This window comes from Pseudophryne corroboree, chromosome 6, assembly GCF_028390025.1.
Source record: "Pseudophryne corroboree isolate aPseCor3 chromosome 6, aPseCor3.hap2, whole genome shotgun sequence".
Lineage (NCBI taxonomy): Eukaryota > Metazoa > Chordata > Amphibia > Anura > Myobatrachidae > Pseudophryne > Pseudophryne corroboree.
Genome location: NC_086449.1, coordinates 734,198,935 through 734,209,193, shown reverse-complemented (window position 1 = coordinate 734,209,193; position 10,259 = coordinate 734,198,935). Strand labels below are relative to the sequence as shown.

At 43.2% G+C, this 10,259-nt stretch overlaps 1 long non-coding RNA gene across 1 annotated transcript in view; it reads left to right on the top strand.

The window, feature by feature from the left end:
* The first annotated feature begins 3,400 nt into the window (after positions 1–3,400).
* The window catches only part of LOC134933338 (uncharacterized), a 28,055-nt gene continuing 21,196 nt past the window's right edge, over positions 3,401–10,259 (top strand). The window contains exons 1-2 of the long non-coding RNA XR_010179676.1: positions 3,401–4,446; positions 8,437–8,566. This is a non-coding gene — a long non-coding RNA (uncharacterized LOC134933338). The remainder of the gene's footprint in view (positions 4,447–8,436; positions 8,567–10,259) is intronic.

The following is a 10,259-nucleotide window of genomic DNA, read 5'->3' as shown; positions in this document are numbered from 1 at the left end:
TGTTTCATCTCTATGTTTCCAAGTGTTTTTAATATTTTCAATTGCCAAAAACTGTAGGATATGTTTAGTGGAGGAGTTGTGTTTTTCTTTAAAGTGACTGGATAAGGGGTGTGTCATCACTCCCTTTTTGATGTTCCTTATGTGCTCACCCAGACGGGTTTTTAGCGCCCGACTGGTTTTTCCCACGTATGTCATATGACAACTACACTCTATCAGATATATTACATTCGTAGTGTGGCAGGTCATGAAGTTATGAAGTTTATAGGTAGTCCCGTTTGCGTTGAATTCTTCGTATTTTGATTTATCAGTTTGTACTTCACGACAGGCCTGGCATGTGCCGCACCTATAGAAGCCTTTACTTCGAATCGGATGATGGTCTTGTGATGTTAGTGCACTTTTGGTAAGTTTATTTTTTAAGTTCGGTGCTTTTCGATAAATGAATTTGGGCCTTGCTGGTAGAGTGTCTTTTAAGAGAGGGTCCCTCTGTAGAAGATGCCAATGTTTTTTTATTATTGATTCGATCTTTTTATGCTGTTGGGTGAATTGTGTGATAAAGGCCAATTTATTTGTGTTCTCTTCTGGTTTTCCAAGTTCTTTTACTTTCAGAAGTTCCTCCCTATCTTTGTTCAACACTTCTTCTTTAAATTTGCCCAGTCGGACTTTGTCGTAGCCCTTTTCTTCAAAACCTATTTTCATTTGGTCTATTTGTTCTTCACATACATTCTTCCTGCTGCAATTTCTTCTTAACCTGAGGAATTGGCTTTTTGGCACACTGTTTAGCCAGTTCATATGGTGTTCGCTTGATACATCAATATAGTTGTTAGCATCAGTCGGTTTCTTGTAACACTTTGTCTCTAGTTTCCCTTCCTCGATATATATGTTGAGGTCCAGAAAGTTGAGTTCTTTTTGGCTTGTTGTGCAAGTGAGGGTCAGATTGAAATCATTGTTGTTAAGTGATTGACAGAAAGAATTCAAATCCTCCTGTGGGCCTTCCCAAAAAAATATGATGTCGTCTATATAACGAAACCACAATTTGAGGTTTGTCCTCTCTTAAAAGACACTCTACCAGCAAGGCCCAAATTCATTTATCGAAAAGCACCGAACTTAAAAAATAAACTTACCAAAAGTGCACTAACATCGCAAGACCATCATCCGATTCGAAGTAAAGGCTTCTATAGGTGCGGCACATGCCAGGCCTGTCGTGAAGTACAAACTGATAAATCAAAATACGAAGAATTCAACGCAAACGGGACTACCTATAAACTTCATAACTTCATGACCTGCCACACTACGAATGTAATATATCTGATAGAGTGTAGTTGTCATATGACATACGTGGGAAAAACCAGTCGGGCGCTAAAAACCCGTCTGGGTGAGCACATAAGGAACATCAAAAAGGGAGTGATGACACACCCCTTATCCAGTCACTTTAAAGAAAAACACAACTCCTCCACTAAACATATCCTACAGTTTTTGGCAATTGAAAATATTAAAAACACTTGGAAACATAGAGATGAAACATCTCGTCTAGCAAAATCAGAAATGAAATGGATATTCAGATTAAAAAGCCTTATCCCTAATGGCCTTAACGCAGACTTTGAATTAAAATGGTTTCTCTGATCTCCGTCCCATCCTTCTATTCCCTATTCACTATTTACATATGTTTTTAATATTTTATCACCTGTCTCAGGCTGTATATCATTTGTTTCACCTGCTATCAGCCACATGCATGAGTCACATGATCTTTTAACGTGCATGGGATGCCTTTCTAATTGCACAGAAAATATTTCTTTCATATTTATTAAACACGATGCAAACCTGTTAATTTTACTATTAATTCTACTAAAGTAGTTTAGGCTGATGTAGAACGTATTGTTTTAACGTCTATTAAGCAAATCACGTTCTGTTTACCATAGGAATGAAAGGCAGAGAACAGTTCCGTATTTCCTGTGTTTGCGGGTCATTGACAGGAAATACGTCATCGGAAGCCGGCTTGCGGTTCAATATGCGTTCCAGATACCGGAAGTACCGGACGGACGCATAAGGAGGTGTTCCAACACGAAATACACCGCATCTAGCCACTATTGCCACCAATGAAGTCAGACAGGAACACTATAAAGGACTTATTAAGTACCTTTTATTGACTTTCAAGACTTTGGATTGAATTCAAAACCGCCGGACCGGAAGTGAAATTATGACCACATCCGGTGACTACTCGATTATGCTGCTTTTCAGTTTTAGTTTTTGTTCAAAAAACTAGTCTATTATACATTTTTCAAACAGGAGATATACCTTATGCTGACTACTTTATCATATGATAGGATCAATAGATTTTAGGATGTATTTTAGTTTTGTTTCTGTGTGACCCCCTGACCCGGAAGTGCTGCCCATGAGAGCTTAAATAGCACAATTTTCTAACAGTCTGTCATGCAGCCTTGATGAAGGGAGAGATCCCGAAACGCGTCGGCACTGTATGACAGACTAACCATTGAAGGAGGAAGCATTTGCCAGACGGATTGAGGATTGCTGGAGAATTTGGTTCCGGAGCCGATATCTCCCCCTGGGTAACATCTTGAACGCAATCACTTCATCTGGATCTGGTAAACCTCCACCTTCACTTGATTTTAACCTTTGGAAGTTTTGATACCAGAAGTTAGGGACATTGTATTATTGTGCATTTACCTTTTTGCTTTGGTAATTTTCCACCTACCACCTTTGCTTGCAGCAATTGTATTCCAGCATTTTTTTATTAATAAATTTCGTTTTATTGTGAACATACTACACCATATATTTTAATTTTCTTTCCACATATGGATCCGTGACATCGGAATTTCATGTTAAAAGCTACGAAAGAGGTTACATAAGGGAAGTAACAACTTTTAATCATTATTTGTCCCGATTAGCGCACATCTTCTGGTTAAATTTCACATATCACTCCCTACAAACGTCTGGTCCCTCCTGGGTTTTTCCGGCCACTCCCTGAAAACGGTCAGTTGCCACCCACAAACGGCCTCTTTTCTTGCACATCCCGTCACTGCCCGCTGATCCCCGTCGCTGCGGACCGACGGCCTGCGCATTGCGGTGCATACGCATGTGCAGTTCAGACCTGATCGCAAGGTGTACAAAAACGCAGCCTAGCGATCAGGTCTGAATTAGGCCCAATGTGTCTGTGGGGCCCTGGTGACTGCTGTTCCGCTTTCTCACTTCTGTGATACTGGACACCCTAATCTCTCTGAGGTCTGCTGGCGTTAAGCTGTCATTATTTCCTTCTCTGTTGATCTAGTCATCCCAGTCTCCGTTTCAGTGCTATTCTGTAGAGTACTGCTCCTGATACTTACCTGCTGCAGCCTGTTTGTCTTTTGCTTGAACTGTTCACTCGTTCGTCTGTCTCGCTGGCTCTATATTTCTGTCTTCAGTTCAGTGTGATCCTGTGTAGCTCCTGACTATACCTTCAGTCTCCTGTTCCAGTTATCCTATGGATTTTTGCTATCACCTGCTTTGTTGATTTGGTCACCCCAGTCTCCTGTTCAGGGCTACCCTGTGCAACTTTTCTGTTCTCCTACATTGGCTGTTCCTTCTGACCATGCTATGGAACGCTTGGTCTCCAAGCCATTTTCCACTCTTATAACAGACCGATGGCTCGGATAGCTGAATTATCTGTGGCTGTCCGTTTCATGTTAAAATATGCAGAAGATGGGGGATGGGTCTGGTGAGCCATAGTACTGTTTTTCTGTCCTGGAGGACTTTGGTATCACTGTCCCTGACCAGTTGATCTCCTTGGACTCTCACTTAACATACCGGCCCAATCTTCTGGGATGTTTTGGGTCACCTTCGCTGCAATAGCTTTCACCTGGTTGAACGTTTTATTTTTATGGTTTTGTATTCTGTTTTGATTTGAGTGCGCATGCGTTGCTATTGGTTTTTCCTTACTCTGGTATGGCTATTATCTGTACGTTATGCTCTTATATTTTACTTGAATGTTTATATACGGTCCATTCCTGTTTACGTATGTGTGAATTTTCCCAGTATGTATAGTTTTCTCCCAATATTTTTGATTATATTTTTAGAGATATATATTTGTATAGATTTATATTTTTTTGTATATAGTGTATATTTTATTTTTCTATTTTATTATATATTTTATATATTATTTTAGATTTATATAGACTGTAAGCTCCTGCGGGGCAGGGACTGATATGGATGACATGTGTTCTATATACAGCACTGCACTTATTTGTGGTACTATATAAAGAAACAATAATAAATATGCATGTATATCAGGAACATATTATCGCGCCTCTAATTTTTTTTTTCAGGTGGACCATCTCCACGATTGAATTGTGAGGTCATCAGCCGCCATCCTTCATCTCTGGGCTTCTGCGCGGTCATCTTTACTACAAAGCATACTCTGAAGATAGAACCGCAGGAATAGTCGACCCAAGACAGGTAATTAATATTATTATTAATTACCGATAGCGCTCAGGCTAGACTTCACTTCTAGACCTGTAGAGGCGTGGTAATATGTTTCTGGTGTACATGGATATTTAATATGTAAGTTTTCTAGTAGGTGAAAATTTTCATTTTCACCCACCTTTGTAGAAATTTAAGGAGGCCCCTTAGTGCGAAATCACCCTGCCATAATGCAACACAGTTTGTGTTTGAGCACTTGTGTGTTAGGACACCTGCAAGGACATATTTATACAACACTGTGGGGGTAGCTTTTCTAAGGCACGATCAAAACTGGCCTTGATGGTGACCTTGATAAACTGTGTCCTATTGGGGTGTGGCCTGGATGGGCATGGAGTAAGACGTAAGTCTTACTGCTTTCCAGCCCGATAACTCTGTTTACCTATCCTGTGGCCACCAAAAGACTCATCCATATTTTTTTTTTTGTACAAGCGTGTGTCTACCTGCCACTCTGTACTGACCAAAGGGTCTCCTCCAGCTCCAGACTGCTGGTCGCCATCTTTCCGGACTCTTCTGCTCAGGCTTGGACTGGGCTGTGTATGGGTATTTAGGGTAATCCCTGGTGGGCCCATGAAATTCATAGCCACGTCCTCTGCCGCTGGAGGGCGATGCCTAGTTGAGGTCTCCGGGGTGGTTTATTATAGCAGGCTGCACAGTGCAGCTGCTTGCCGGGCAGTCATCGGGCCGTTGACTGAGCCGGCTGATGGCTGTGGATGGTGGAATCAGTCTCTGTACTGCCAATCACCCCACTTGCACTGGGCTGTCCGGCCTTATGTGTGTGTGTGTGTGTGTGTGTGTGTGTGTGTGTGTGTATATACATGTACAGGTTGAGTATCCCTTATCCAAAATGCTTGGGACCAGAAGTATTTTGGATATCAGATTTTTCCGTATTTTGGAATAATTGCATACCATAATGAGATATCATGGCGATGGGACCTAAGTCTAAGCACAGAATGCATTTATGTTTCATATACAACTTATACACACAGCCTGAAGGTCATTTTAGCCAATATTTTTAATAACTTTGTGCATTAAACAAAGTGTGTGTACATTCACACAATTCATTTATGTTTCATATACACCTTATACACACAGCCTGAAGGTCATTTAATACAATATTTTTAATAACTTTGTGTATTAAACAAAGTTTGTGTACATTAAGCCATCAGAAAACAAAGGTTTCACTATCTCACTGTCACTCAAAAAAGTCTGTATTTCGGAATATTCCGTATTTCGGAATATTTGGATATGGCATACTCAACCTGTATATATATATATGTGTGTGTACTATTTATATATATGTATACTATGTATACAGTGTATATGTTTATGTATACTATGTATGTGTATACTATGTATTGTTATGTATACTATGTATATGTAAGTTACGTTCAGCATTTCAGTTGCGATGTCATGTCACATCTCAACATGCCTTGCCACAGTTTTGCTATTAGAGCAAGCTGTAATTGTAGCACGGCAAACTGGGATGTTCAGTTCCATAGCATCTGGAGTCTTGGACATTGCCTACGCCTGCTGTATATGTATGTATATATACTGAGTCTGTGCACATATACAGATGGAGCCGCGCTCATCTGAGGCGGCTCCATCGCAGGCCTGCACTCCCGGCATGACTAGGTGATCTGTCCGTCTAGCCCCGCCGGAGTGCACAGAGACACTCTCCCATTCTAGTGAATGGGGCGCGTCTCCATCACAGAAGCGCGCTCACCCTGGATGGAGACGCTCTTCCATTCTGGTGAATGGGGTGAGTCTCTGTCATGGATGCGCGGACGGAGACGCTCTAGCGATAGGCACGCCTAGGCACAGACAGAGCCACGATTAGCGTGGCTCCATGTGTACTGTAAGTATGTATATGTACACTATGTATAGGTATGTTTACTATGTTTATGTGCTGGTCACACCCTTTCAGAAGGCCCTTGTCATTGCATTCCCCTGTGAGCCCTTTAGGACTCAGTCCGACACTACCTCCTCTGACCGCGAAGGTCTCTCTGGGTGTTTGGTCCCCCCTGAAGGTAGACAGTCTCCCCCTGGGTCCTGCAGTTGCCTCTGCCAGTGTTGCTCTTGATCACCCGTGGTGCTGTGTCGCTGCACGATTCTCCTGCAAGCCGCAGCCTTCTTGGATCCTGAGCTCTGCTCCAGAGCGATTCCGTGTGCTGTGCCGGGTATCTTTGCTCCGCTGAGCTGCTGGCTTGAGGGATATCCTCTACCGCCTGGCGGCTCCTGATTGCGGGTTCCTCTATGGTGACTGCTGCTGTCCCATGGCTGCGCTTGAATTGGGGTTCTGTTCTACTGACCTGCTCCTGCCTGCTGGTCGCTTCTCTGCTGCTGGGGTCTTCTGTCTGTTTCCATTTTGAATGCCGTATAATGTGGGTATTTCAGACCTGATCGCTAGGGTGCGTTTTTTGCATCCCTGCGATTAGGTAGTGGCCGCCTACAGGGGGAGGGGAAAAATTGCTGTGCAGGAGAGCTGCACAAACAGAAGTTTGTGCAGTCTCTGCACAGCCCAGGACTTACTCTTCCAGTGCGATGATCGGGGCCGTTGCTGACGTCAGAAACACTCCCTACAAACGCCTGGTCCCTCCTGGGTTTTTCCGGCCACTCCCTGAAAACAGTCAGTTGCCACCCACAAACGGCCTCTTTTCTTGCACATCCCGTCACTGCCCGCTGATCCCCGTCGCTGCGGACCGACGGCCTGCGCATTGTGGTGCATACGCATGTGCAGTTCAGACCTAATCGCAAGGTGTACAAAAACGCAGCCTAGCGATCAGGTCTAAATTAGGCCCAATGTGTCTGTGGGGCCCTGGTGACTGCTGTTCCGCTTTCTCACTTCTGTAATACTGGACACCCTGATCTCTCTGAGGTCTGCTGGCGTTAAGCTGTCATTATTTCCTTCTCTGTTGATCTAGTCATCCCAGTCTCCGTTTCAGTGCTATTCTGTAGAGTCCTGCTCTTGATACTTACCTGCTGCAGCCTGGTTGTCTTTTGCTTGAACTGTTCACTCGTTCGTCTGTCTCGCTGGCTCTATATTTCCGTCTTCAGTTCAGTGTGACCCTGTGTAGCTCCTGACTATACCTTCAGTCTCCTGTTCCAGTTATCCTATGGATTTTTGCTATCACCTGCTTTGTTGATTTGGTCACCCCAGTCTCCTGTTCAGGGCTACCCTATGCAACTTTTCTGTTCTCCTACATTGGCTGTTCCTTCTGACCATGCTATGGAACGCTTGGTCTCCAAGCCATTTTCCACTCTTATAACAGACCGATGGCTCGGATAGCTGAATTATCTGTGGCTGTCCGTTTCATGTTAAAATATGCAGAAGATGGGGGATGGGTCTGGTGAGCCATAGTACTGTTTTTCTGTCCTGGAGGACTTTGGTATCACTGTCCCTGACCAGTTGATCTCCTTGGACTCTCACTTAACATACCGGCCCAATCTTCTGGGATGTTTTGGGTCACCTTCGCTGCAATAGCTTTGACCTGGTTGAACGTTTTATGTTCTGTTTTATTTTTATGGTTTTGTATTCTGTTTTGATTTGAGTGCGCATGCGTTGCTATTGGTTTTTCCTTACTCTGGTATGGCTATTATCTGTACGTTATGCTCTTATATTTTACTTGAATGTTTATATACGGTCCATTCCTGTTTACGTATGTGTGAATTTTCCCAGTATGTATAGTTTTCTCCCAATATTTTTGATTATATTTTTAGAGATATATATTTGTATAGATTTATATTTTTTTGTATATAGTGTATATTTTATTTTTCTATTTTATTATATATTTTATATATTATTTTAGATTTATATAGACTGTAAGCTCCTGCGGGGCAGGGACTGATATGGATGACATGTGTTCTATATACAGCACTGCACTTATTTGTGGTACTATGTAAAGAAACAATAATAAATATGCATGTATATCAGGAACATATTATCGCGCCTCTAATTTTTTTTTTCAGGTGGACCATCTCCACGATTGAATTGTGAGGTCATCAGCCGCCATCCTTCATCTCTGGGCTTCTGCGCGGTCATCTTTACTACAAAGCATACTCTGAAGATAGAACCGCAGGAATAGTTGACCCAAGACAGGTAATTAATATTATTATTAATTACCGATAGCGCTCAGGCTAGACTTTACTTCTAGACCTGTAGAGGCGTGGTAATATGTTTCTGGTGTACATGGATATTTAATATGTATGTTTTCTAGTAGGTGAAAATGTTCATTTTCACCCACCTTTGTAGAAATTTAAGGAGGCCCCTTAGTGCGAAATCACCCTGCCAAAATGCAACACAGTTTGTGTTTGAGCACTTGTGTGTTAGGACACCTGCAAGGACATATTTATACAACACTGTGGGGGTAGCTTTTCTAAGGCACGATTTATCAAAACTGGCCTCGATGGTGACCTTGATAAACTGTGTCCTATTGGGGTGTGGCCTGGATGGGCATGGAGTAAGACGTAAGTCTTACTGCTTTCCAGCCCGATAACTCTGTTTACCTATCCTGTGGCCACCAAAAGACTCATCCATATTTTTTTTTTTGTACAAGCGTGTGTCTACCTGCCACTCTGTACTGACCAAAGGGTCTCCTCCAGCTCCAGACTGCTGGTCGCCATCTTTCCGGGCTCTTCTGCTCAGGCTTGGACTGGGCTGTGTATGGGTATTTAGGGTAATCCCTGGTGGGCCCATGAAATTCATAGCCACGTCCTCTGCCGCTGGAGGGCGATGCCTAGTTGAGGTCTCCGGGGTGGTTTATTATAGCAGGCTGCACAGTGCAGCTGCTTGCCGGGCAGTCATCGGGCCGTTGACTGAGCCGGCTGATGGCTGTGGATGGTGGAATCAGTCTCTGTACTGCCAATCACCCCACTTGCACTGGGCTGTCTGGCCTTATGTGTGTGTGTGTGTGTGTGTGTGTGTGTGTGTGTGTGTGTGTGTGTGTATATACATGTACAGGTTTAGTATCCCTTATCCAAAATGCTTGGGACCAGAAGTATTTTGGATATCAGATTTTTCCGTATTTTGGAATAATTGCATACCATAATGAGATATCATGGCGATGGGACCTAAGTCTAAGCACAGAATGCATTTATGTTTCATATACACCTTATACACACAGCCTGAAGGTCATTTTAGCCAATATTTTTAATAACTTTGTGCATTAAACAAAGTGTGTGTACATTCACACAATGTATACAGTGTATATGTTTATGTATACTATGTATGTGTATACTATGTATTGTTATGTATACTATGTATATGTAAGTTACGTTCAGCATTTCAGTTGCGATGTCATGTCACATCTCAACATGCCTTGCCACAGTTTTGCTATTAGAGCAAGCTGTAATTGTAGCACGGCATACTGGGATGTTCAGTTCCATAGCCTCTGGAGTCTTGGACATTGCCTACGCCTGCTGTATATGTATGTATGTATACTGAGTCTGTGCACATATACAGATGGAGCCGCGCTCATCTGAGGCGGCTCCATCGCAGGCCTGCACTCCCGGCATGACTAGGTGATCTGTCCGCCTAGCCCCGCCGGAGTGCACAGAGACACTCTCCCATTCTAGTGAATGGGGCGCGTCTCCATCACAGAAGCGCGCTCACCCTGGATGGAGACGCTCTTCCATTCTGGTGAATGGGGTGAGTCTCTGTCATGGATGCGCGGACGGAGACGCTCTAGCGATAGGCACGCCTAGGCACAGACAGAGCCACGATTAGCGTGGCTCCATGTGTACTGTAAGTATGTATATGTACACTATGTATAGGTATGTTTACTATGTTTATG